Raw genomic sequence first — 27322 nt, forward strand, 5'->3', positions numbered from 1 at the left:
TGTAGTGGGGAATGGTTTCTGTCAGTTAAAGTTTGGATCTCTGAGGCTATTGGAGAATAGGGTTATGTTATGTTTCAAGCCAAGATACATGTCCTTCCTTGTTCTTTTGGTTTCTCTGCCCTCCTACAGTGATCTTCTGTTGCATAGGAAAATGTCATGGCACTGGATACAGAGGCCTAAGAAAATTTCTACACCTGGAGCCTAGATAACCTCAGCAATGGAAAGAAGTAGAAGGGATTGAGGTGTGGAATTGAGTTTTGTTGCAATTATATAGGATTTCAACTTAGCTGCTCTTAACATGGTGGAGAATAGGCACTGAATGAGTTTGAGCTGGGCCTTAGTTCATTGTGTTCTTAAATTTTTTCTTTTGGGTTCCTGGTGTCCTAGACCATGGAAGTAGCTAAATTTGTTTTATCTTTAGTGAATAATTTCAATTTTGGAGAGACCTAATAGTTTGTGAGGATCAAAGAAAATGTCTAGTCTTCATCCTTGTTGGTCACATGTTATCATTATTTTAGCCATGATTATCAATAGAGGCAGAAAGTTGCTGTAAGAAGTGCTCCGTTGGGGCAGCTAGGTGGCACAGTGGATAGAGCACCGGCCTTGGAGTCAGGAATACCTGAGTTCAAATCCGGCCTTGGACACTTAACACTTACTAGCTGTGTGACCCTGGGCAAGTCACTTAACCTCAACTGCCTCACTAAAAAAAAAAAGAAGAAGAAGTGCTTCATTACCATAGTCTGGGTTCAGTGAGTGACCAAGTTTTTTATTATCCCTTATTGATTTTGATTAATTTCCTCAGGCAGCTTGGAGGCATAGAGGGTAAAACCCTAGACTTGGAGTCAGTAAGACCTATCCTATTCCATTTACTAGCTTTGTGATTCTGCGCAATTACTTAAGTGCCTTCAGCCTCAGTTTTTGAGACTAACTTATAGAATACTTAATATTAATAATGCAAATAGCTTGCATTGTATAGCACTTTAGGGTCAGGAAAACATTTTGCAAATAGTATTTCCTTTTATCCTTGTAACAATCCTGGGAGGGAGCTACAATGATTATTACCATTTTACACATGAAGAATCTGAGGCAGAAAGAGGCTAGATGAATCACCCAGAGTCATCCTTGTTTTAGATCAGATTTAAATTCAGGACTTTCTGACTCTAGGTTCAGCACACTATCCACTGAACCCAAGTGCTCATTCAGAAACTGGGGGATTCAATATCTTTCAACAAACATTTCCTGTATGACTGCTATGGGTAGAGCCCTGTATTTGCCACCAAGAAAATGCAGAAATGTTAAATGAAAACATAATCCAGATAAGTTGGGAAATTATACCAACCCACAAATAACAATTTTTTAAAACCATGTTAGTAATAAATTTTTGGTAGTTTGTTGGAAGGAGTATTTGATATAATATCTAATACAATTTTTGCAGAGAAGATGGTGAAATGCAACCTCCTTGGTATATACATGATTAGGAATTGCATGATGTTCAGATTCCTTGAGTAGTCATTATGGTAACTAGCATGTATACAATGCTTTTTTATTTTGCAAAGTAGTTTACACATGTTAATTAATATTAATATAAGGTGTTATATTAATATATTAATTCACTTAATCAAAATTTTTGTGAGGGAGGTGCTATTTTTATCTTCATTTTAGAGATGAAGAAACTGAAGCACAAAAAATTAAGTTGCTTGATTAAGGGTACACAGGTAGTGAGGGTCTGAGGCATGATTGAACTTAGCTTTTCCTGACTCTAAGTCCTTTGCTCTATCCACTATGACATCTTATTATTAATGGTTCAGTGGATGGCAGGAAGTCTCCATTAGATTGTCCAGGCATCTGTGCTGACCTTGTGCCATTTCACTGTTTTTTCAATCAGTGATTTAGATGAAGGTTATCAAATCTGTAGATGAAATACAAAGCTGCCACAGATAGCTAACACACTGGATGACAACAGACAAATCCAAAAATATTTTGACAGTTTAGACCACTGGGCTGAATCTTCTTAGATAACATTTAATAAGGATAAATGTAAAGTCTTACATTTGGGTACAAAATTTTAGTTTACCAAGTACCAGATGGGAGAATGATATATAGATAACAGATTGTCTGAGAAAGAGACCTTAGGGTCTCTGGACTACAAACTCAATGTGAATTAAGCAATATGATGTGGCAACTCCTAAGGCCAGTGGCCTGCATTAAGAGAGGCATGACTTACAAGAGTAAAGATATGGCCATCTCTCTCTATTCTGCCCTCATCTGACCTCATTAGGAGTATTATATTTCATTCTGTGCACCATGATTCTAGAAGGATGTTAACAAGTTGGAGAGCATATAGAGAAGAGCAAGGAAGATGGTGAAAGGCCTTGAATTCATGTCATATTAAGACTGATGGAACTCGGAATTTTTTGCCTGTTGAAGGGAAGACTCAGTTGGGGAATAATGTCTATTTTCAAGTATTTGAATGGCTGTTGTATGGAAGAGGGGTTAGACTTGCTCTATTTGGCCCCAGAGGGAAGGATCATGGGCCACCAGAGGCAAATGGTGGAAGCTGCAAAGAGGCGGATTGAGTCTTGATGTTTCAGCCATAAATGGATCTGAGAATCCAAGATATAGAGATAAGTATGGGTTCCTGTCTGCTCTATGTTTGGGAAATAGCCTCTGTAAAAGCTCTGAGGGGAGAGATGGGACATTATTATATGTAGGTAAGTTTGACTGGAATGTAGAGTATGTTGGGGGCAGTTAGGTGAAATCAGACCAGGGACATATGTTGCATTTAGGTTATGAAGAGTTTTAAATGTCATGGGGGTCAAATTTTATCCTAGTTATAACAGGGAGCCAGTGAAACATCTTAAAGAAAGTAGGGAAATGGTCAGACCCATGTTTGAGGGTAGTGGCGTCAAAGATGATCACAAAAGCAATTGGACTTTGAACAGATGTACCCATTCAACGTCTCGTTGTCAAATGGAGCTGCTCATAGTTTTTCAAGAGGCTCCATTTTGTCAGGTGCAACTAAACTGGAAAGATTTTATCTATGGCACAAAGGAAAGGAAAAAGAGGCTCATCATGTGTCAGCTGGCCACCAAGTGATGAATTTGTTTTAACCACAGAAATTCATAATGTTCCTAAGAATTGGAGGAATTGGGACCTGGACTTCCAATGATGAAATCCCATATTGATTTTCTTTATTTTTTTTCTCTCTCCTGTAGCTATATAATAGTTTATAGTTTATAAAATACTTTCATATATAATATTTGATTTGATGTACAGAGGAAAAAACATTTTAGGTAGCCAGGGCAGGTCTATAAATTCCCATTTCAGAAATGACAAAATTGACAAAATGACAACATTGAGGGATAAAGATATTAAGTGATTTGGCCAATGGCACACAGCTTATAGGTAATAGGCTGAGGACTTTCACTCCATTTCCAGCACCTTTTTTAGCTGGAAAATGTTGTGAGGAAGCAGGAGGTATTCAATTAGTGGAGTATAATGGAAAAACCAGGAATAGAGGTAGGAAACTTGGGGTTCATCAAACAACATTTATTAAGCACCCATGATGTGCCAGGCATTCTGGTAAGCTTGGGAGATACAAAATGAGGCAAAAGACAGTCCCTGACCTCAAGGATCTCACAATCTAATGGGGGAGACAAAATGCAAACAAATATATACAAACAAGCTATATAGAGGATTAATAGGAAAACATTAACAGAAAGATGGGACTAGAATTAAGAGGGGTTGAGTAAGGCTTCCAGTAAAAAATGGGATTTAAAAAAAACATTAGTAACTTAAATGAAACAAAAAAGAAACCTGTAGGTGGAGTCAAGTAGAGAGAGCATTCCAGACATGGGGGACAGCCTGAGAAAATGCCCAGAGCCAAGTATCTCAGTGTCTTGTTAATGGAGGAGTAAAGAGGCTAGTGTCACTAGAGCTAAGAGTATGTGGTGGTGGTGGGGGGGCAGCTAGGTGGTACAGTGGATAAAGCACTGGCCCTGGATTCAGGAAGTCCTGAGTTCAAATCCAGTCTCAGACACTAGACACTTACTAGCTATGTGACCCTGGGCAAGTCATTTAATACTCATTGCCCCACCAAAAAAAAAGTTTGTGGTAGGGAGCAATGCATTAAAAGACCGAAAGGGTAGAAAGGGTTATAAAGGGATTTTGAATGTCAAATAGTGGATTTTATATTTGATCCTTGAGTCAATATGTAATCATTGACATTCATTGCTTAGGAGGGGTGACAGGGTCAGACTTGTATTTTAGGACAATCCTTTAGTGGCTAAATGGAAGACAGATTTGAGCAGGGAGAGAATGGAGGAATCCAACCTTTTTGCCTCCCAATGTTTTCACCAGAAGTACGTTTGTCCTTGGGGAAGCTAGGTGGCACAGTGGATAAAGCACTGGCCTTGGATTCAGGAGGACCTGAGTTCAAATCCAGCCTCAGACACTTGACACTTACTAGCTGTGTGAACCTGGACAAATCACTTAACCCCAATTGCCTCATCAAAGAAGAAGTAGAAGAAGAAGAAGAAGAGGAAGAAGAAGAAGAAGAAGAAGAAGAAGAAGAAGAAGAAGAAGAAGAAGAAGAAGAAGAAGAAGTACATGTGTCCTATTCTAAGGGCCAGGAGTTAGCCCCATCACTGAGAGGAGTCTATTCTGCTAATGAGCCTCCTTAGGGCACCTTTTATGTCTTTATTCCTCAGTGTATAGATAAAGGGGTTCAGCATGGGAGTGACCACAGCATACATTGCTGAGGCAACTGTGCTCTTCCAAGAAGAGTGGGTAGTTGAGGAGCTCAAATATACTCCAAGTCCTGTGCCATAGAATAAGGAAACAACAGTGAGGTGAGATCCACAGGTAGAAAAGGCTTTATACTTACCCTGAGCAGATGGGACTTTCAAAATGGAAGAAAAGATCTGACCATAAGAGAAAAGGATCCTCATAAGGGGAAGAATACCCAATAGTCCAAATATAATATATATTGAGATATAATTGAGAAGGGTGTCAGAACAAGAGAGTTTCAGAACCTCAGCAAGATCACAAAAGAAGTGCTGAATTTCATGGTCTGTACAGAAGGAGAAACGTGTTACCATCAGACTGTGAACAAGGGAGACTAGAAAGCTTAACATCCAGGAGAGCAGCACCAGCAGGCTACAGACCCCAGGGCTCATAATGACTGTATAGTGTAGAGGGTGACAGATAGCCACAAAACGGTCATAGACCATTGCAGTGAGGAGAAAATTGTCCAAAGCAGCAAAAAAGCAAAAAGAACATCTGGACAAGACAGTCAGCATAGGAAATGGCCTTGTTTTGTGTCAAGATGCTTGCCAACATCTTTGGGATTGTGGTAGATACCACACAGAGATCCACAAAGGACAGATTGGAGAGGAAGAAGTACATGGGGGTGTGGAGGTGAGAGTCAGAGCCAATGGCCAACATTATGAGCAGGTTTCCAATCACGGTGACCAAGTATATGCCCAAGAAGAACCCAAAGAGTGGCCCCTGCTGGTCTGGCTTCTCAGAAAATTCCAGGAGGATAAATTCAGTGAATTGTGTTTGGTTTCCTGGTACCATAAGGTTGAGTCTTCTGCTTGGAAAGAGGAGTAAGAAGAGCATGACATGAAAATTCAGTTATCCTTGCATATGGAAAAGGAAGGGAAAGAACCTCAGTCTCTGACTTATAATTTCTAGGTTCTGTCCCTGTCTCTAACACAGACAGGAGGAGAACAAAGAGTGAGACATATGAGGTCTTTCCCAAAATGGGGAAATCCCTTAAGGAACTCACCAATGGGAAAAGGAGGGTGGCCTGGGGGAATGATATGGAGGGTAAGAAGACCATGGGCACTGAGTCATGACTATTAAATCCACATAATCAGAAAAATAGGGTTGGAGATGAAGGGTCATTTTACAGATGAGAAGTCATTATCTGGCAGTTGTTTGAAGACCCCTCCCATGAGCAGGAACCCACCACCTCCTGATAGTCCATTTCTCATTTGGTTAGCTCTACGTGTTAAGAAGTTTGTTTGTTGGTTTGTTTTCTGATATTCAATCCAAATCTGCCTTTTTGCCTTGTCTTCTACAGGCTAAGAAAAGCAGGTCTAACTCCTCTTGCTAGCCCTTCAAATTTTTAAAGATAGCTACCACTCCAGAAGAGCAAGAGCAGACCACATATCTTTTGTAGACAAAGACCTTGATACCCCTAAGAGAGAATGCCTGAGGAGATCAAGAAAAGGAGTTTCTCATTTTGGAGCTGGTGCTGGTAACAAGACTAGACCCTGCAGGAGTTGATGGCCAGTAGAGAGGACTCACCCAGAAGGATTTTCATGTCCAAGCAAAAGAAGGTCTGACTTTATTTATACTTAGCTTCCCTTCCACTAAGATCTTCAAGCCCTTTTCTTATGTGTAAGATATACTGCAGGGCTACTCTCCAAACCCAAATTTAGATCAGCAAGTTGAGTGCCTATATGGCAACACTGATTTCCCTTCAAGTTCTAGTGGAGGTCTTGAGGTGTTTAGGGATGGTTGTCGAATATTTATGAACTTATAAACTTAAATACTTATAAACTTCCACCAATGTGCTTCCTCTATTGATTTTGAGTTGATATCAATTGGTTAGACAATTGATTTCTAGAATGAAGTGCTTACTAACGTTATATGATATGACCGTTTGTTATAAAATGACCAGCCCCATCAAGGAAAAAAACGGCATCGATATATTCTCACACATGTACCGAGTTCAAGCAGGGAAAAATGAGACTAAGTTTAGAGAGTACCTGTTGCAAAGGGGCAACACAACTTCTCTAAGTGCTTTTTCTAGAGGTTCTTTTCTACTCTTCAGGGAACCCTTATGAAATTCTTCCTATGAATTGTATAATTTTTGCCTCTGCTTCATGCAGAATCCTAATGCTGTAGTTATTAGGAAAATTTTCCTTTCATTAAGTCTATTTTTTTGCAACTTCTATGCATCATTTCTAGTTCTGTTCTTTGAAGTCAAAGAAAACACATCTAACATTTCTCATGACAGTCTGTGAAATAGTTGAAAGCATTTGTCTCTCCCACTATCAAAATATCACATGTCCAATATTGCATGTTCCTTAAAAAACTTCTATATTTTATCTGGGCTCCCCTCTCTGTCTCTCACCCCAACCTTACCCCCATCTTTGGAGGCAGAATTGATCAGAGTCTCTAGGTCATAATACACTTGTATCATATATCACCAAACTAGGAGGTACCATGTATGTCCTGGATCAAAATCATAGTAGAATGCAGGACATACTGGTTCCTTTTTTTTTTTTTGCAGGGCAATGGGGGTTAAGTGACTTGCCGAGGGTCATACAGCTAGTAAGTGTCTGAGGCTGGGTTTGAACTTAGGTCCTCCTGAATCCAAGGCTAGTTAGTGCCTTATCCACTGCGCCACCTAGCTGCCCCCATACTGGTTACTTTTGATAAGTTGATTTTTGTATTTTAAGTATCCTTTATTATAAGTGTCTTCTGCAAATTTCTGAGCATGCAGAAGAAAGGGTATTGGCATAGATGGAAAACAGGAAGGAAAGATAGGAGAAGGGAAGAAATAAGTATATAATAGAATTTGAAATAATTAAATCAGAATTTCATATCTGGGCTATCTCTTATCAGAAACAGAAAGAGAGAAAGCCATAAGACAAAGTGGACAAGGTGGATAAAACATGACAAAATCACTAAAAATTACATTAGGACAGTAGGTAGAAAATGGTAGGAAGTGATGTGGGAGTCAGAGATAACTGGTCCTGCTGAATTTAAGAAAATATGAGGAATACTCAGAATATCGCAGTGGTGTCATATACATCATATAATAATGTCTATAAAAGGAACAACCATCAATCTTGGTACAGTGATGGACTGTACCTCAAATACTATAAAGTCTGTTCCTCTGTCCTTATCATATCTTTCTTCCTATCATATCACACTTCCTAGGAATTCCAGTCCCTCCTCTGAAAACTCCCTATGTTCTTGACTTTCTTCAGATCATGGGAAATGGTTTCAGTTTACCCATCAGCTGCTATTGGGCTAGGGAGTCTTTCCATGACCTACCCTATCTTCACCAACTCTCCCTGACTATGAGTTTGGCCCTGAGTGATAGGCTTAGCCTAATATGCCATTCAGAGGTCTGTAGGTTCAGGGAGTATAGAAATCATATACAGTTTGTATGAAAAGGGCCTTACCATAGCCCAGTAATCTGTGTCTGGGAGTAGGGACATAACACCTCTCTCTTTACTAGGCTTTGAATTGGGGTATCTGAGCCTTACCTCTGGCTAAAGATTGTCCCTTGTGTTTGGATTATTCCTGGCTAAGATGGATTGGGCCACAATGAACTCACAGTTCTGCTACTGTGACAAAAATAAAAATTTATATTTTTGAAATGATTCAATGTCACCTAAAATTACACAAAGATTATCTCATTTGACTCTCAAAAAAGTACCATGAAGTCAATAGGGAATTGTTCATTCCCATATTGTGGTTCAGGGCACAAGAAAAAAGAAAATCATTGGACTAACATCCTATTTCTAGTTTAAGGACAAAGATAGAACCAGAACCTGACTCTGATGATGACTTATTATATTCTCCATTGATTTTCCTCTAATGTTGGTCCTAGACTGAACTCTGGATTTTCAAATAAATGCTGGAGTATGTCACATTTTCTTTCTCTTTCACCTTAATTAGGCTTTGATTTGAGTGATGCTGGGTTTGGAAGGCTCTCATCAGTTTCTGAGGACTGTCTGCTTCTCTTTCCCCTTATTTCCCACCTGTTTTTCTCTCTCCATTCCCAACACTTCCCACCGCTAGTCACTTACTGAGCATAACCAAGGGAACAGGTTTGGCTGATTGTATCTGTTGGAAGGGATGACAAGGAAGGCAGATACTTTGGGTCCCAGAAAAACTGAAGAGTTTCAGGCAGTTGGGCTGATTTCTCTGGAAGCCACAAGCAAACACTTGCCCAGCCTGAAATAGCTGATCTCTGGTCTTGTGGAGGGACAGGAAGACTATTTGAAATTTCTAGTGCCTAAGAGGCTCAATCCTCCAAACTCTTCATTAGATAAATTGTATAGTTGTGTTTCCAATTCCTGAGCAGCTCATCATCCCCCTTTGGGGCAGGAAACTATAGTAGAAAATTTCCTAACAAGGAGAGCTGTCCAACATTGCCTGGAAAGTTATCAAACTCTGGAGATTTTGAACAAGAGGAGTCCTCTGAGGTACTTCAGGCCAATCTGAATCATCTCCTAAGTTCCCAATGAGGAATTCACTGCCTTTCAGGGCATCCCATTCTGCTGTTGTTTTTTAATTGCAAGGAAACATTTTCTCCTTGTGGATTTGTCTCATTTTGTCCTCATTTTGTCTTCTGGGGCCAAGCAGAAAAAGTCTAATTATTCTTCCACAGGAGATAATTTTAAATCCATGAAGAGAGCCATCATGTCCAACTAAAGTCTTCTCCAATACCAAAGTCTCCACATCCTTTAATTGGTTCTCTTACATACTCTCTTTGTTACTTTGCCTTTTCACTTTGTACTTATAAAATTACTTTGGAATCCAAGCCTAAGACCAACCAGATATTTATTCCTATTAAATTTCATCTCATTAGATTTGGCTCAATGTTAAATTGGTCAAGATCTTTTTAAAAAATATATATATATATAAACAGGGGCAGCTAGATGGCATGGTGAATAAAGCACTGGCCCTGGAGTCAGAAGGACCTGAGTTCAAATCTGGCCTCAGACACTTGACACTTACTAGCTGTGTGACTCTGGGCAAGTCACACACACATATGTGTGTGTGTATGTTTGTGTGTCACATATACATGTGTGTGTGCATGTATAAATATAAACAAATGTTTCATTAAAAGTTCAACATTGAACTTCAACTTAACTATCCACAGTTATTTAGGAACTCTATATGTATTAATTCATTTCAATACATAAAGTATCCATAATTTTTTAGTCATTCCAAGTCTTCTTTGGGAGGAATGTTGTATACTGGGTAGAGTGTTTGGTTTTGATCAGGAAGTCTTGAGTTTGAACATAGCCTTTCATACTTAGTAATATTGTATCTCTAGGCAAGTCACAATCTCTCAGATCCTCAGTTTCTAAATGCACAAAATATTGATGATAAAATCCTTACATTACATGGTTTTTGTGAGGAGCACATGAATTCATATAAAGGGAACTAACAACCTAAATGTGTGTATGCATATTTTATTGTTATCATGTTTTATTGTTATTATTATTATTGTAAGATATAGTCCAGAGCCCCCAAAAGTTACCAAAAAGACAGGTAAATGGTTCAGTTCTGGGGGATGAATTCCCAAACATCATTTTTTCTTCTTTTACTTGTTTTGCTCATGTCTCAAACTTTATTTGTAGGAGAAATTCAAAATAAAGTTTCAATATAGTTTATGTCTGGAATTCCTGACCCTAACCCTCCCTCCCCCAAGAACTCAAGCAATTCCATATAAATTATACATCAGTAGGCATACAAAACATTTCCACATTAGCCAGGTTGTGAAAGAAAAAAGATAAAAACAAAACTTCAGATAAAGGAACTAACAAAAAATTATGCTTTGATCTGTATTCAGATACCAACAGTTCTTTCTCTGTAGATGGATTGCATTTTTCATAAGTCCTTCAGAGTTGTCTTGGATCATTACACTGTTGAAAATAACCAAATCATTCACAGCAGATTATCTTGCAGTATTGCTGTTATTTTGTATATATTACATTTCACCTTACACCAGCTCATGTAGGTCTTTCCGGATTTTTCTGATAGCATCCTCCTCATCATTTTAAAAATAGTAAACTACATTTATATAGTACTTTATTTATTTTTTTGTGGGGCGATTGCAGTTAAGTGACTTGCACAGGGTCACACAGTTAGTAGGTGTTAAGTGTCTGAGGCCGGATTTGAACTCAGATCCTCCTGAATCCAGGGCTGGTGCTCTATCCACTATGCCACCTAACTGCCCCTATATAGTACTTTAAACAGAGATTTGCTTACAATAAACCCATGAGGTTGATTATTGCAACAACAGTAATAGATAACATTTATATAGTACCTTATACCTGACAAAGAATTTCCTTCATATTAGCCCAGCAATGTAAGTACCATATGTTTTGTCATCATCGTGCATCAATCACAATCAGTAGTAAGCCATCCTCATCATCAATTAATCCTCATCAATCAATTTTCACTATCCAATCATCTTAAATCCATCAATCATCATAAATCACCAATCATCATAAATCCACCAATCCATCCATCAATCCATCCATTAATCAACCAATTGTCATCTCATCATCATCTTACATTGCTCTTGCCTCTGCTTCAAAATATTTCATAGTTGCTATCTCTAACTGTTTCCCTCCATCCTATTATATTTATTCCATTTTCTAACTGCTTTCACCCTATCCCTCCTCAAAAGTGTTTTCTTTTCACCACCCCTCCCCCAATTTGCCCTCCCTTCTTTCACCCCTCCCCCCTCATCTCCTTGTCCTCCTACTTTCCTGCAGGGTTAGATAGATTACTCTAACCAGTTGAGTGTGTATGTTATATTCCCTGTTTGAGCCAATTCTGGTGAGTAAAGCTCACTCACTTCCCAGCACCAACCCCATCTTCTCCTCCACTCCATAAGCTTTTTCTTGCTTCTTTCATGTGAGATACTTTACCCCATTCCACCTCTCCTTTTCCCTTTCTCTCAGTGCATTCCTCTCTCACCACTTACTTTTATTTTTTTAAAAAGATATCATTCCTGCATATTCAACTCATACCTGTGCCCTCTGTCTAAATATACTCCATCCACCTGTCCTAATAATGAGAGTTCCTATGAATTACAAGTATCATTTTCTAATGTAGGAAAGTAAACCGTTTACCCTTTTAATATCCTTTATAATTTCTTTTTCCTATTTATCTTTTTATGCTTCTCCAGGATATTGTATTTGAAAGTCAAATTTTCTATTCAGTTCAAGTCTTTTTTTTTTTACAGGGCAATGAGGATTAAGTGACTTGCCCAAGGTTACACAGCCAATCAGTGTCAAGTGTCTGAGGCTGCATTTGAACTCAGTTCCTCCTGAATCCAGGGCCGGTGCTTTATCCACTGCACCACCTAGCTGCCCCCAGTTCAAGTCTTTTCATCAGGAATGCCTGAAAGTCCTCTCTTTTATTACATTCCCATTTTTTCCACCTGAAAGATTATACTAAGTTTTGCTGGGTAGGTGATTCTTGGTTGTAATCCCAGTTCCTTTGCCCTCTGAAATATCATATTCTAAGCCCTCTGATCCTTTAAGGTAGAAGCTGCTAGATCTTATCTTATCCTGACTGTGGCTCCACCATACTTGAATTGCTTCTTTCTGTCTGTTTGCAATATTTTCTCCTTGACCTGGAAGTTCTGGAATTTGGCTATCATATTCCTAAAAGTTTTCATTTGGGGATCTCTTTCAGGAAGTAATCAGTGGATTCTTTCAATTTCTATTTTACGTTTTGCTTCTAGAATATAAGGGCCATGTTAATGCTACTGCAGTGAGGCATGATTTCTTTCACTGATGTTTGGACCTCTGAGGATATAGGACTAATATCAAATAAAATCAAATCTGGCCTCAGACACTTGACACTTACTAGCTGTGTGACTCTGGGCAAGTCACACACACACACATAAATATATATATATGTTTGTGTGTGTGTGTATATATATATACATATATATATTTGTGTGTGTGCGCATGTATAAATATAAGCAAAAGTTTCATTAAAAGTTCAACATTGAACTTCAACTTAAATAACCACAGTTATTTGGGAACTCTATATGTATTAATTCATTTCAATACATAAAGTATCCATAACTTTTTAGTCATTCCAAGTCTTCTTTGGAAGGAATGTTGTATACTGGGTAGAGTGTTTGGTTTTGATCAGGAAGTCTTGAGTTTGAACATAGCCTTTAATACTTACTAGTATTGTATCTCTAGGCAAGTCACAATCTCTCAGATCCTCCATTTCTAAATCCACAAAATATTGATGATAAAACCCTTACATTACATGGTTTTTGTGAGGAGCACATGAATTCATATAAAGGGAACTAACAACCTAAATGTGTGTATGCATATTTTATTGTTATCATGTTTTATTGTTATTATTATTATTGTAAGATATAGTCCAGAGCCCCCAAAAGTTACCAAAAAGACAGGTAAATGGTTCAGTTCTGGGGGATGAATTCCTAAACATCACTTTTTCTTCTTTTACTTATTTTGCTCATGTATCAAAATTTATTTGTAGGAGAAATTCAAAATAAAGTTTCAATAGTTTATGTCTGGAATTCCTGAACCTAACCATCCTTCCCCCAAGAACTCAAGCAATTCAATATAAATTACACATGAGTAGGCATACAAAATATTTCCACATTAGCCAGGTTGTGAAAGAAAAAAGATAAAAACAAAACTTCAGATAAAGGAACTAACCCCAAAATAAGCTTCGATCTGTATTCAGATACCACCAGTTCTTTTTCTGTAGATGGATTGCATTTTTCATAAGTCCTTCAGAGTTGTCTTGGATCATTACACTGCTGAAAATAACCAAGTCATTCACAGCAGATCATCTTGCAGTATTGCTGTTATTTTGTATATATTACATTTCACCTTACATCAGCTCATGTAGGTCTTTCCGGATTTTTCTGATAGCATCCTCCTCATCATTTTAAAAATAGTAAACTACATTTATATAGTACTTCATTTATTTTTTTTGTGGGGCGATTGCAGTTAAGTGACTTGCACAGGGTCACACAGTTATTAAGTGTTAAGTGTCTGAGGCTGGATTTGAACTCAGATCTTCCTGAATCTAGGGCTGGTGCTCTATCCACTATGCCACCTAACTGCCCCTATATAGTACTTTAAACAGAGATTTGCTTACAATAAACCCATGAGGTTGATTATTGCAACAACAGTAATAGATAACATTTATATAGTACCTTATACCTGACAAAGAATTTCCTTCATATTAGCCCAGCAATGTAAGTACCATATGTTTTGTCATCATCGTGCATCAATCACAATCATCAGTATGGCATCCTCATCATCAATTAATCCTCATCAATCAGTTTTCTTTATCCAATCATCATAAATCCATCAATCCATCCATCCATTCATCAATAAATCCATCCATTAATCAACCAATTGTCATCTCATCGTCATCTTACATTGCTCTTGCCTCTGCTTCAAAATATTTCACAGTTGCTATCTCTAACTGTGTTTCCTTCCATCCCATTCCCTCCCCATGATATTCACTCTGTTTTCTAACGGCTTTCACCCTATCCCTCTTCAAAAGTATTTTCCTTTCCCCACCCCTCCCCCAATTTTCCCTCCCTTCTTTCACCCCTCCCCCCATCTCCTTCCCCTCCTACTTTCCTGCAGGGTTAGATAGATTACTCTACCCAGCTGAGTGTGTATGTTATTCCCTGTTTGAGCTGATTCTGGTGAGTAAAGCTCACTTACTCTCCAGTATCTCCCCCATCTTCTTCTCCACTCCATAAGCTTTTTCTTGCTCCTTTCATGTGAGATACTTTAGCCCATTCCACGTCTCCTTTTCCCTTTCTCTCAGTGCATTCCTCTCTCACCCCTAAATTTTATTTTTTTAAAAAGATATCATGCAGGGGCAGCTAGGTGGTGCAGTGGATAGAGCACCGGCCCTGGATTCAGGAGTACCTGAGTTCAAATCCGGCCTCAGATACTTAACACTTACTAGCTGTGTGACCCTGGGCAAGTCACTTTAACCCCAATTGTCTCACTAAAAAAAAAAAAAAAAGATATCATTCGGGGGCAGCTAGGTGGGGCAGTGGATAAAGCACCGGCCTTGAATTAAGAAGCTCCTGAGTTCAAATCCAGCCTCAGACACTTGACACTTACTAGTTGTGTGACCCTGGGCAAGTCATTTAATCCTCATTGCCTTGACAAAAAAAAAAAAAGTTATCATTCCTGCATATTCAACTCATACCTGGGCCCTCTGTCTAAATATACTCCATCCACCTGCCCTAACAATGAGAAAGTCCTTATGAATTACAAGTATCATTTTCTCATGCAGGAATGTAAATAGTTTACGCTTTTAATATCCCTTATAATTTCTTTTTCCTATTTATCTTTTTATGCTTCTCTAGGGTCTTGTATTTGAAAGTCGAATTTTCTATTCAGTTCAAGTCTTTTTTTTTTTTTACAGGAAAATGAGGATTAAATGACTTGTCCAAGGTTACACAGCTAGTCAATGTCAAGTGTCTGAAGCTGGATTTTAACTCAGGTCCTCCTGAATCCAGGGCCAGTACTTTATCCACTGCACCACCTAGCTGCTTGCAGTTCAAGTCTTTTCATCAGGAATGCCTGAAGGTCCTCTCTTTTATTACATTCCCATTTTTTCCACCTGAATGATTATACTGAGTTTTGCTGGGTAGGTGATTTTTGGTTGTAATCCCAGTTCCTTTGTCCTCTGAAATATCATATTCTAAGTCCTCTGATCCTTTAAGGTAGAAGCTGCTAGGTCTTATCTTATCCTGACTGTGGCTCCACCATACTTGAATTGTTTCTTTCTGGCTGCTTGCAATATTTTCTCCTTGACCTGGGAGTTCTGGGATTTGGCTTTCATATTCCTAAAGGTTTTCATTTTGGGATCTCTTTCAGGAGGTGATCAGTGGTTTCTTTCAATTTCTATTTTACCTTTTGCTTCTAGAATATAAGGGCCATGTTAATGCTACTGCAGTGAGGCATGATTTCTTTCACTGAAGTTTGGATCTCTGAGGCTATTGGAGAATGAGGTTATGTTCTAGTTCAAGCCAGTACACATGTCCTTCCTTGTTCTTCTAGCTTCTCTGCCTTCCTACAGATATCTTTTGTAGCATCGGAAAATGTCACAGTATTGGCTATAGAGGCCTAAGCCAACTTCAACACCCTTGAGCCTAGATGTCTTTGGCAATGGAAAGAAGTAGAGGGGACTGAGGTGTGGGGTTGAGTTTTGTTGCAATTTCATTGGATGCCAACCTAGGTGCTGGTAGCATGATGGACAATGGGTACTGAGTGAGATTGAGTTGGGTCTTAGTTCATTGTGTGTTTTTCTTTTTAATTTTCTTTTAGTTTTCTGGTGTCCTAGACCATGGAAGCAGCTAAAGTTATTTTATCTTTAGTGAATAATTTCAATTTTGGAAAGACCTGATAGTTTGTGAGGATTAGAGAAAATGTCTGGTCTTCTATCCTTGTTGGTCATGTGTTATCATTCTTGTAGTCATGATTACCAATGGAGACAGGAGGTTTCTGTAAAAAGGATTCAACTATCATAGTCTGGGTGCAGTGGGTAATACAGTTTTTTATTATCCCTTATTAATTTTGATGCATTTCCTCAAGAAGCTTGGAGGCATAGAGGGGAGAACCCTAGACTTGGAGTCAGGAAGACCTAGCCTATTCCATTCACTAGTTTTGTGACTCTGGGCAATCACTTAAGTGTCTTCAGCCTCAGTTTCTGAGTCTAACTTATAGAATATATAATATTAATAATAAAAATAGCTGGTATTGTATAGCACTTTAGGGTCAGAAAAACATTTTAAAAATAGTATTTCCTTTGATCCTTGCAACAATCCTGGGAGGGGGCTAAAATGGTCATTCCAATTTTACACAGGAAGAATCTGTGGCAGAAAGAGACTAAATGAATTGCCTAGAGTTATCCATGTTTTAGATGAGTTTTAAACTCAGAACTTTCTGATTCTAGGTTCAGCACATTATCCACTGAACCCAAGTCCTCATTTAGAAACTGGGAGACTCAATGCTTTTCAACAAACATTTCCCACATGACTGCTATGGGCAGAGCCATGTATTTACCACCAAGGAAATGCAGAAATGTTAAATAAAAACATAGTGCAGACATGTTGGGATGTTATACCAATAAACAAATAGTGATTTTTAAAAACCATGTAAGTAATACAGTTTTTGTAGGTTGTAGGAAAGAGCATTTGATATTATATCTAATACAATTTTTCTAGAGAAGTTGGTGAAATGCAAACTCAGTGATACATACATGATAAGGAATTGCATGATGTTCAGATTCCATGAGTAGTCATTGTGGTAGTTAGCATGTATATATTTCTTTTTTTGCAAAGTAGTTTACATATGTTAATTATATTAATATGTGTTATGTTAATATATTAATTCACTTAATCCTCAAAAATTCTGTGAGGTAGGTGCTATTTTCATCCTCATTTTAGAGATGAAGAAACCGAGGCACAAGAAGTTAAGTTGCTTGACTAAGGATACACAGGTAAGGAGGGTCTGAGGCATGATTGAAGTCAGGTATTCCTGACTCTAAGTCCCATGCTCTATCTACTGCAGCATCTTGTTGCTAATGGTTCAATGAATGGCAAGAAGTCTCCAATAGATTGTCCAGGCATCTGTGCTGGCCTTGTGGAATTTAACTTTTTTTTTTTTATCAATGATTTAGATATCAATGATTTACTGATGACACACAAGGCTACAAAAGATAACTAACACAGTGGATGAAAATAGATAAAATTCAAAAAGTGTTTGACAGTCCAGATCATTGGGTTGAATCTTCCAAGCTGAAATTTAGTAAGACTAAATGTAAAGTCTTATATTTGGGTACAAAATTTCAATTTACCAAGTGCAAGATGGGAGAATCATAGATAGATACCATGTTCTGAGAAAAAAGACCTTAGGGTCTCAGTGAACTACAAACTCAATATGAATTGAATAATGTGATGTGGAAACTGCCAAGGCAAATGCAATCTTGAACTGCATTAAGAGATAGGTGAAATTTGTAAGATTAAGGATGTGGCCATCTCTCTCTACTCTGCCCTCAACTGACCTGATTAGGAGGTCATTTCATTCTGGACACCATGATTCCAGAAGTACATTGACAAGTTGGAGAGCATATAGAAAAGAGCAAGAAAAATGGTGAAAGGCCTTGAAACCATGTCATATTGGGACTGATGGATAGCACTGGGAATTTTTTGCCCATTGAAGGGAAGACTCAGTTGGGGAATAATGGGCATTTTCATGTATTTGAATGGCTTTTATATGTAGGAAGGGTTAGACTGGCTCTGTTTGGCCCCAGAGGGAACGATCGAGGATCACCAGAGCCAAAAGTTGGAAGCTGTAAAAAGTCAAATTAATTTTTTTTTGGCATGGCAGTGAGGGTTAAGTGACTTGCTGAGGGTCACACAGCTAGTTGGTGTCAAGTGCCTGAGACTGGATTTGAACTCAGGTCCTCCTGAATCCAGGGCCATTGCTTCATCCACTGTGTCACCTAGCTGCCCCCAAATCTTTTTTTTTTTTTGGCATGGCAATGAGGGTTAAGTGACTTGCTGAGGGTCACACAGCTAGTTAGTGTTAACTGCCTGAGGATGGATTTGAACTCAGGTCCTCCTGAATTGAGGGCTAGTGCTTCATCCACTGTGCCACCTAGCTACCCTCCAAATTAAACCTCGATATTAGGAAAGATTTCTATATAAGAAAAACTGTCCCAAATGAAATGGGTGGCCATCCCAAGGTAGACTGTCCATGAGAAAGCTTCAAGCATAGGAGCAAAGTACATTTGTTGGGTCTGTTAATAGAAGGGATTACACCTTTCAGGTATGGGATGGTCTCTGAGGTCCCTTGGAACTCTAACATTGTGTGATTCCTTGATACTGAGTGAATGAGATCACCCATAGAGAGAACATAGAGGGAGATTGTTGTTATTGTTCATTCTTCCTTCTAGAGGAGAACGAGTGACATCAGGAGGAGGATGTCTTGACTTGCTAGTGAATTGGATTTAAAGGAGGCAGAGCTATGCAAAACCATCAGCTTCATTCTCTCTTATAGTCATCAGAATATAGAGCAACGTATGGGTCGTGATGAATGGAGATGCCCTCAGATGCAGTGGGGGACCTTGTCCTTTTCAAGCTAAAGTCTCTTCCAGGTCTCAGTTTTCAGAGAGGGAAAAATGGTGAGTCTAAGCACAGAAACTTGGGCAGAATTCCCACAGTAAGGTAAGGGGCCTGGAGGAGGAACAGGAGTCAGGAAAGGAAACTAAAAAGATCAGTCAGAGGTGTAGGAGAATCAATAGAATTGTACCTAAAAGCAGACAGTAAAAAGGAAAGCATGGCCAAAACTGAGGACTGATTAAATAGGGCAAAAGTTCAGATTTGGTGATTTGGAGAGAAGAATTTTAGTAGAGTTGTGAACATAAAAGTTGTATTGCATGGGTATGGAGATCGAGGGAATGGGAGGTAAGGAAGTGGACACCACGTTTTAAAGAAAGTGGGCAGTACTTAGCTTAATATAATAGGGTAGGAGGTGGTTTTTATTGGATGGTGGAGAACTGAGCACATTCATAGGCAGAGTCCAAGTAGCCAGTAGAGATGGCATGACCAAAGACACAAGAGGTCTGACCTCAGACACTTGACACTTACTAGCTGTGTGACCCCAGGCAAGTCACTTAACCCTCATTGTCTTACAAAAAAAAGATACAAAAGGGGGGTGGATGAGATTGGAAAATAAAAAGTTCAAGCAGAAGTCCAGTGAGTAGAAGTATGCTCTTAGTATTATACCATACCCATGTACTTTCATCTGTTTTAGGAACTCATCTAATTCTTTTTTCTATCCAATCATATAATGCATATAATGGTATATAATGGCAAAACTTCTTCTATTTATGTATCCAATGATATTTATTCCAATGCCTTCCAGTTTTATTCTTGATTATAGCAACTGGATTCCATTACTAGCACGTATCTTATCTTCTTTTTTTTTTTGAGGCAATTGGGGTTAAGTGACTTGCCCAGGGTCACACAGCTACTAAGTGTTAAGTGTCTGAGGCCGGATTTGAACTCAGGTACTCCTGAATCCACGGCCAGTGCTCTATCCACTGCGACACCTAGCTGCCCCTACATATCTTATCTTAATACACAGTGTTGCACAACCCCACAATTGAAATATGCTGTCACAATTTAAATTGGCCATATACTTTCAGAGCCATATTTTAGACATGGATTTTATCCTAGTAATTATCATGAAAACCTCTGAGGTAAAATTTGCCTCTGCATTTATATGCCCCATTTATCATGTATGTAGGCCATTCCTCTGCATTTCTGAACTGACATCTGAGGAAATGAGTCATTCTTTCTTTAGTTATTTGCTATTCTCCCTATTTTGTGGGAACCTTGTTTATGTCTTTGTAGATATAGAAATATAGCCATACCCTTTCCTTTCCTTTTGTGTTACCTAAATAGCCTCTCATATATTATTAGTATTATTATTAGTTTAATAATAGTAACAATAAGTAGCAGTTACAAGGAGGTAGATTTTTACTCAGTTTAATGAAGAATCTTCTCACAACTAAAGCAGTCAAATAATGGGAACAGCTATTTATTGAGTAAGAAGTTCCCTGTACCTGAAAGAGTTCAAGCAAAAAGGTAGATGTGCACTTTTTTTTTCCAGGGACATTTTAGATATAGAGAGGATTATTTCATTATTTAAGAAGCTAAGGTAGAGGACCTCCAAGGTCTCTTACATGATTTTGGAATTCATAAGAGAAAGAGAGAGAGAGCCAATGATGAATCAATTCATATCAAGCATTCATTAAATGCGTACATTGTCCTAGGTATTGAGTTAGGTGCTTTGAATAAAAAAACCACAAAAAACAAAACCAAATATTAGCCCGTATTTACCCACTAAGAGGTATAAAAATATTTTAACTAACTGGGCCTAATCTGTGGACTTTTGACTGGCTGGCTATCTGATTGCTATTAATTGCCTAAGCCAGTCTGTTAGGGCCGTTTAAAAATTCCCACAACTGCTCCTTCCTAACTGGTAAGCAAACAGCCTCTTTCCATTTAACAGCAAAGGATTTATTTAGGTGAATAAACTTAGGGATAAAGGCAACGAAAGTAAAATTCGACCTCTCAGCATCTCTGTAGCTTCCTCCTCCACCATCTAACTGCAAGCCCCCTCTCTTTCTGTACTGTTTCTCTGGTGTCCTTCCTTGCATCTCCTTAGCATCTTCTTCCTCTCTGTACTGTCCTCTCTTCGTCTCCTTAGCCTCCTCTGTACTCACTGACCTTCTTCTAGCGTCCCCCCTGACCGTCTAACTTCCCCCATATATAAAACACCTCTCTGCTTGGGAACCCTGGGGGACAAGCCCCCACACACATCAAGCTAATTGGTTAGCTGCCCTAGGGCCGTGGCCGAGGTTTCTGGGGCCTATGTGTACCATGCCCCGGGCTCGAGGGGGCCATGCCCCCACCCTGTGCACCCAGGGCCTCCACAAGGCTGTGCCAGGGCCCGGCAGAGGCAAGTCTGGGATCTCCAGGGCATATCCCCTCAGGGCAGAGGGAACTGGGGCTATTCGAAGTTGTCCAGCCCAGCAGGTGCCCCCTAAGGCTCCAAGGCCCATGGGGCTTCTCAGCTCAGCCACTGAAGTGGAGGGGGAGGGGCACCAGCCCCTCTCACACAGAGAAAAACCCTGAGGGCCTAAGGTTTTTTAATCTCAGTCCAAAGGCAGGGTCCCCAAATCACAATAAATTCCCTCAGAGCCTATATTCCACTGGACCAGGGAAAATTCAAGAAGTATACAGATAAATAGTATGCAGCAAGTTTGGTGGGAGTAGGGGATAGAACTAACAATTTGGGGAAATCAGGTATTTTTGTTGGGGTTAGCACTTGAACTCATTCATAAATGGAGCTGGGCATTAAAGATATAGAGATGAGTTTGGGCTCCCTTCTATTCCATGCATGGGAAACAGCCATTGTAAAGACTCTCAAGAGAAGCATAGAACATCATTATAGTTAGGTGAGTTTGACTGGGATGTAGAGTATTTTGGGGTAGCAATGGAAAATCAGCCCAAGATAATATGTTGGAGTTAGATTGTGAAGACTTTAAAATATGAAAGGAGATAACATTTTATCCTAGCTCTAATAGGGAGCCAGTGAAGAAACTTAAGCAAAGTAATGAACTGGTCAGACCTAAGTTTGAGGCTTGTGAAGACAAAGATGATCATGAAAACAATTGGATTTTGCACAGATCTACACATTCAATGTCTCATTGTCAAATGGAGTAGACCGTACTTTTTCAGAAGCTATGTCTTCAGAGCTCCAGTTTTTCCAGGTCTAACATAAAAAAAGACTTCACCTTGCAGGCAAAACACAAAGATACTCATAATGAGAGCACTGACCACCATGTGATTTTTTTTTAACCACAGCAACTCATAATGGCCATCTGCTAAGGAATGGAGAAATTGGAATCTAGACTCCCAATGATTAAGTCCCATATCAATTTTTTCTAATTTCTTCTTCCTTCCCTGCAGCTATATAATATTTCACAGTTTACAAAGCACTTTTACATACAGTATTTGGTTTCATGTACAGAACAATAACCATGTCAGATAGTCAGGACCAGCCTTCCAATTTCCCTTTCTGAAATGAAGAAATTGAGGGATACACATATTAAATGACTTGGCCAAGAGCACACAGGCTCTTTTTTGTTTTTCCTTTTAAATTTTTTCCCCCATCTTAATAGCATTTTAGTTTTTGCAATTGCATGTAAATGTAGTTTTCAAAATTCATTTTTGTAAGATTTTGAGTTCCAGGGGACAGGTAATTGGCATAGTGGATAAAGCACCAGCCCTGGATTCAGGAGGACCTGAGTTCATATGTGGCCTCAGACACTTGGCACTTACTAGCTATGTGACCCTGGGCAAGTCCCTTAACCCTCATTGTCCCACCAAAAAAAAAAAAGATTTTGAGTTCCAGATTTTCCTGCCTTTCTCCCTTCCTTCCCCCCTCTAAGAAAGCAAGCAATCTGATATACATTACATAGTATAATCATATCAAACATATTTCTACATTAGTCATGTTATGAAAAAAATCAGACCAATAGGAGAAAACCACAGGAAAGGGAAAAAAAACAGAAAACAAAAAAAGTGAAAATAGTATGCCTTGATTTCCATTCAGACTGCATAGTTCTTTTCCTGGATGTGGAGAACATTTTCCATCATGAGGCTTGGAACTGTTTTAGATCATTGCATTGCTGAGAAGAGCTAAGACCATCATAGTTGATCATTGCACAATATTGCTGTTATCGTGTACAATTTTCTCCTGGTTCTGCTCATTTCACTCAGCGTCAGTTCATGTAAGGCTTTCCAGGTTTTCCTCAAATCAGCCTGCTTATCCTTTCTTAGAGCACAATGGTATTCCATTATGCATATGCCACAATTTGTTCAGCCATTCCTCAATGGATGGGCATCCCCTCACTTTCCAATTCTTTACTACCACAAAAAGAGTTATACATGGGCACACAGCTCTTAAGTGGTAGTCAGAGGCCTAAATTTATGGCCTTATCACTCCATTTCCAGCACTTGTTAAAGATAAAAATTGTCTAGAAGAATCAAGAGGTATTCAAGCAGATGTAATTTGGTAGAAACTCCATGACTAAAGGCCATGAAGCACAAGATCAAGATCATTTATAATCAAAAGGAGCAGAGTGAGCCAGTAAGATGGAACTATTTATTATGCACCTACTATGTTCCAGGCATTCTGCTAAACATTACATGTACAAAGTGAGGCAAAAGACAGTCCTTGGCCTCAAGGATCTCAATATCTAATGCATGGGGGTGGGTGGGTAGAAACAACATGCAAACAAATATACACACACACACACATATGTGTATATATATATGATATACAACCAATATTCAGGATTAATAGGAAATCATTCATTTTTTAGGTAATTGGATTTAAGCGACTTGTACAGGGTCACACGGTTGGTAAGTGTCAAGTGTCTGGGGCCACATTTGAACTCAGGTCCTTCTGATGAGGTCAGTGTTCTATCCATTGCACCACCTAGCTTCACCTAATAGGAAATCATTAACAGATGGGAGGGACTAGAACGAAGAGGGTTTGGGAAAAGCTTCCAATAAACATTGGATTTTTTGAAAGTTGGGACTTAAATGAAGCAAAAGAAGCCAGTAGATGGAGTTGAATATAGAGGGAATTCCAGACATGGGGGATAGCTCCCCAAAATGCCGGAGGCAAGAAATGGAGTATATTGTTCATGGGAAAGCAAAGAAGTGAGTGTCATTAGAGCCAAGTGTACATGGTAAGAAGTAAGGTATAAGAATGTGGGAAAGGTAAAAAGCTACTAGATTAAGAAGGGATTTGAATGTCAAATAGAGGATTTTGTATTTGATCCTGGAAGCAACAGGGAGACATTGGCATTCATTGCATTGTGGGGTTGGGGAGAGAGGGAGAGGTGACATCAGACTGACACTTTAGGAATATCACCATAATGGCTAAATGGGGGATAGTGAATTGAGCAATCTGGGGAAGCTAGGTGGTACTGTGGATAAAGCACCGACCCTGGATTCAGGACAATCTGAGTTCAAATCCAGCCTCACACATTTGATGCTTAGTAGCTGTGTGACCCTGGGCAAGTCACTTAACCCTCATTGCCCCACAAAAAAAAGAATTGAGGAATCCAAAATTTTTGCCTCCCAACATTTTCAATAGAAGTATCAGTGTCTTATTTCTAGGACCAGGAGTGAGCCCTGTCACCGAGAGGAGGCTATTCTGCTAAAGAGCCTCCTAAGGGAATTTTTTATGTCCTTATTCCTTAATGTATAGATGAAGGGGTTCAGCATGGGAGTGACCACAGCATACATTGCTGAGGCAACTGTGCTCTTCCAGGAAGAGTGAATAGCTGAGGAGCTCAAATATACACCTAGCCCTGTGCCATAGAATAAGGAAACAACAGTGAGGTGAGATCCACAGGTAGAAAAGGCTTTATACTTACCCTGAGCAGATGGGACTTTCAAAATGGAAGAACAGATCTGACTGTAAGAAGAAAGGATCCCTGCAAGGGGAAGAAAACCCAGAAGTCCAGCTATTATATATAACAAGATATAATTGATAAGGGTGTCAGAACAAGGGAGTTTCAGAACCTCGGTAAGATCACAAAAGAAGTTCTGAATTTCATGGTCCGTACAGAAGGAGAGATGTGTTACCATCAGACTGTGAACAAGAGAATAGAGAAGGCTTATTGTCCAAGAGATCAGCACCAGCAGGCTACAGACCCCAGGGCTCATGATGGTTGTATAATGTAGAGGGTGACAGATAGCCACAAAACGGTCATAGGCCATTGCAGTGAGGAGGAAATTATCCAATCCAAGAAAAAGCAGAAAGAAGAACATCTGGGCAAGACAGTCAGCATAGGAGATGGCCTTGTTTTGTGTCAAGATGCTTGCCAACATCTTTGGGACTGTGGTGGATACCAAACATATATCAACAAAGGACAGATTGGAGAGGAAGAAGTACATGGGCGTGTGGAGGTGAGAGTCAGAGCCAATGGTCAACATTATGAGCAGGTTTCCAATCACGGTGACCAAGTACATGCCCAAGAAGAGCCCAAAGAGTGGCCCCTGCTGGTCTGGCTTCTCAGAAAATCCCAGAAGGATAAATTCTGTGAATTGAGTTTGATTTCCTGGTACCATGGGTTTAATTTTTCTGTTGGGAAAGAGAAGTGAGAGAGCATGATATGAAAATGCATTTATCTTTGTATGTGGAAAAGAAATGGAAATAACATCAGCTCTGACTTGTAATTGCTAGGTTCTGTCCCTGTCTCTAACACATTACCTTTGTGATCTTGGACAATTTGCTATTGCAACATGCAACCTCAATGTCAGATGAAGGACTTGAGCCTAATGACTTCTAAGATTCCTTCTAGTTCAGACAGTATTTGAAACATGAAGCACTACCTTTAGAAATGAACAATTTATGCACACTATCTCAAATTTTTTTCTAAGCATCAGTGACCATGGAACTCTGAGATAAAGGAGATTCTCTGGGCCAGGCAGGTCCACTCTTACAGTCTTCAACTAGAATAATAAAAACAGGAGTGGAAGGGATCTTTTGGGTATATCATACAAAACTTTACCCTAGAAAATATTCCTGGCCCCCAAAATATACCTGGCAATTGGCAACTAGCCTTTCCCTGAAGATCTCTTCCTTTCTATTGAGCCAAAATATGATTGTTTTCAGGTTTTATCTAATGCTCTCATTCTACCCTCTGAGCCCTTGCAGAACAAATCTCATTTCTTTACCACATATTATTTCTTTAAATATATGAATACAGTTAGCCCACATTGTATATATTTTTTCTCCTTTAAGCCAAGAAACTCTCGTTCCTTTGGCTGATCTTTATAGGCCCTTCACCATCCTGGTTACTCTCTCTTGTATAATCTCCAGATTATCTATGTTCTTCCTAAATTGTGGTACCTAGAACTAAACACAATATATCAAATGAGGTCCAATTATGGTCAAGGTCAATGGAATGATCACCTCCTTCTTACTGGAAGCCATAGCTCCTTGAATGTAGACTAAGTTAGCTTTAGATTATTTTGTCTGTCACATCACTGCTGACTCAGAGTGAATTTAATGTCTACTACGAACTCTCAGATCTTTTAAAAATGAATTATGTTCTTGTATGGGGGGGATTCTAGGGATTTGTGTGTTCTCCCCTTTGTTTTATGCTATAGCTACATATAACTAGTAGTGGATGGGATCAAGCTTCCAGTACTGGGTGAGCCTGTGTTACTAAGGGTGAAATACCCTAGGGCTGAATATATGAAAGGGCATAATCTGAGACTCTGGTCCATCAACACTGAAAGCATTTTGGGAGCTCCAAGAAAGCTCCCTTCCAGTTCTGATATATGTTCTATAAACCCCCCAAACTCAGATATTCTACATTCTAAAGTCCATCCCAGTTGACCATATCTTTTATGTTCATTTCCTATGATATATGTGTCTTTGAAAAAGAAAAAAAATATGTGGCCAAGGCAATAATATTGTAGATGGAAGATAGACCCAGATCCAAATAAGACTATTCAGTCTAAGAGGGTATGTAAAGAGAGAATGGAGTCAGGTCTTCATCTAAGATTTTGGGGTAAAGTTAAGAACCTCGAAGACAGGCCACTTGTTATGTTCTCTCTATTAACCAGAAAATCATGTGCAATCTGAATAAAAGGCAGAATTTCTAGAAGACTGATCTCTGAAAATTCCAGAAGCACTAAATCTCAGAATTGGATTGGACCCCAGAAGTCCTTTAGTCTAAAATCTACCTATATGAGAATTCTCTCTATTTGATGTGCCTATAAAAAACGCATACTGATATCTTTCTATAGGGCTAGGTAGCACACATTTATTAAAAATTTGCGTATTATTTAATTTATTTATTTATGATTTTATTTGTATAAAGCATTTTCTTAAAATAATTTTGTTCATAT

At 39.0% G+C, this 27322-nt stretch overlaps 1 pseudogene; it reads right to left on the reverse strand.

The window, feature by feature from the left end:
* Window positions 1-4643: 4643 nt before the first annotated feature.
* On the reverse strand, window positions 4644-25531 carry LOC122737252 (annotated as a pseudogene).
* Window positions 25532-27322: the final 1791 nt, after the last annotated feature.

This window comes from Dromiciops gliroides, chromosome 1, assembly GCF_019393635.1.
Source record: "Dromiciops gliroides isolate mDroGli1 chromosome 1, mDroGli1.pri, whole genome shotgun sequence".
Lineage (NCBI taxonomy): Eukaryota > Metazoa > Chordata > Mammalia > Microbiotheria > Microbiotheriidae > Dromiciops > Dromiciops gliroides.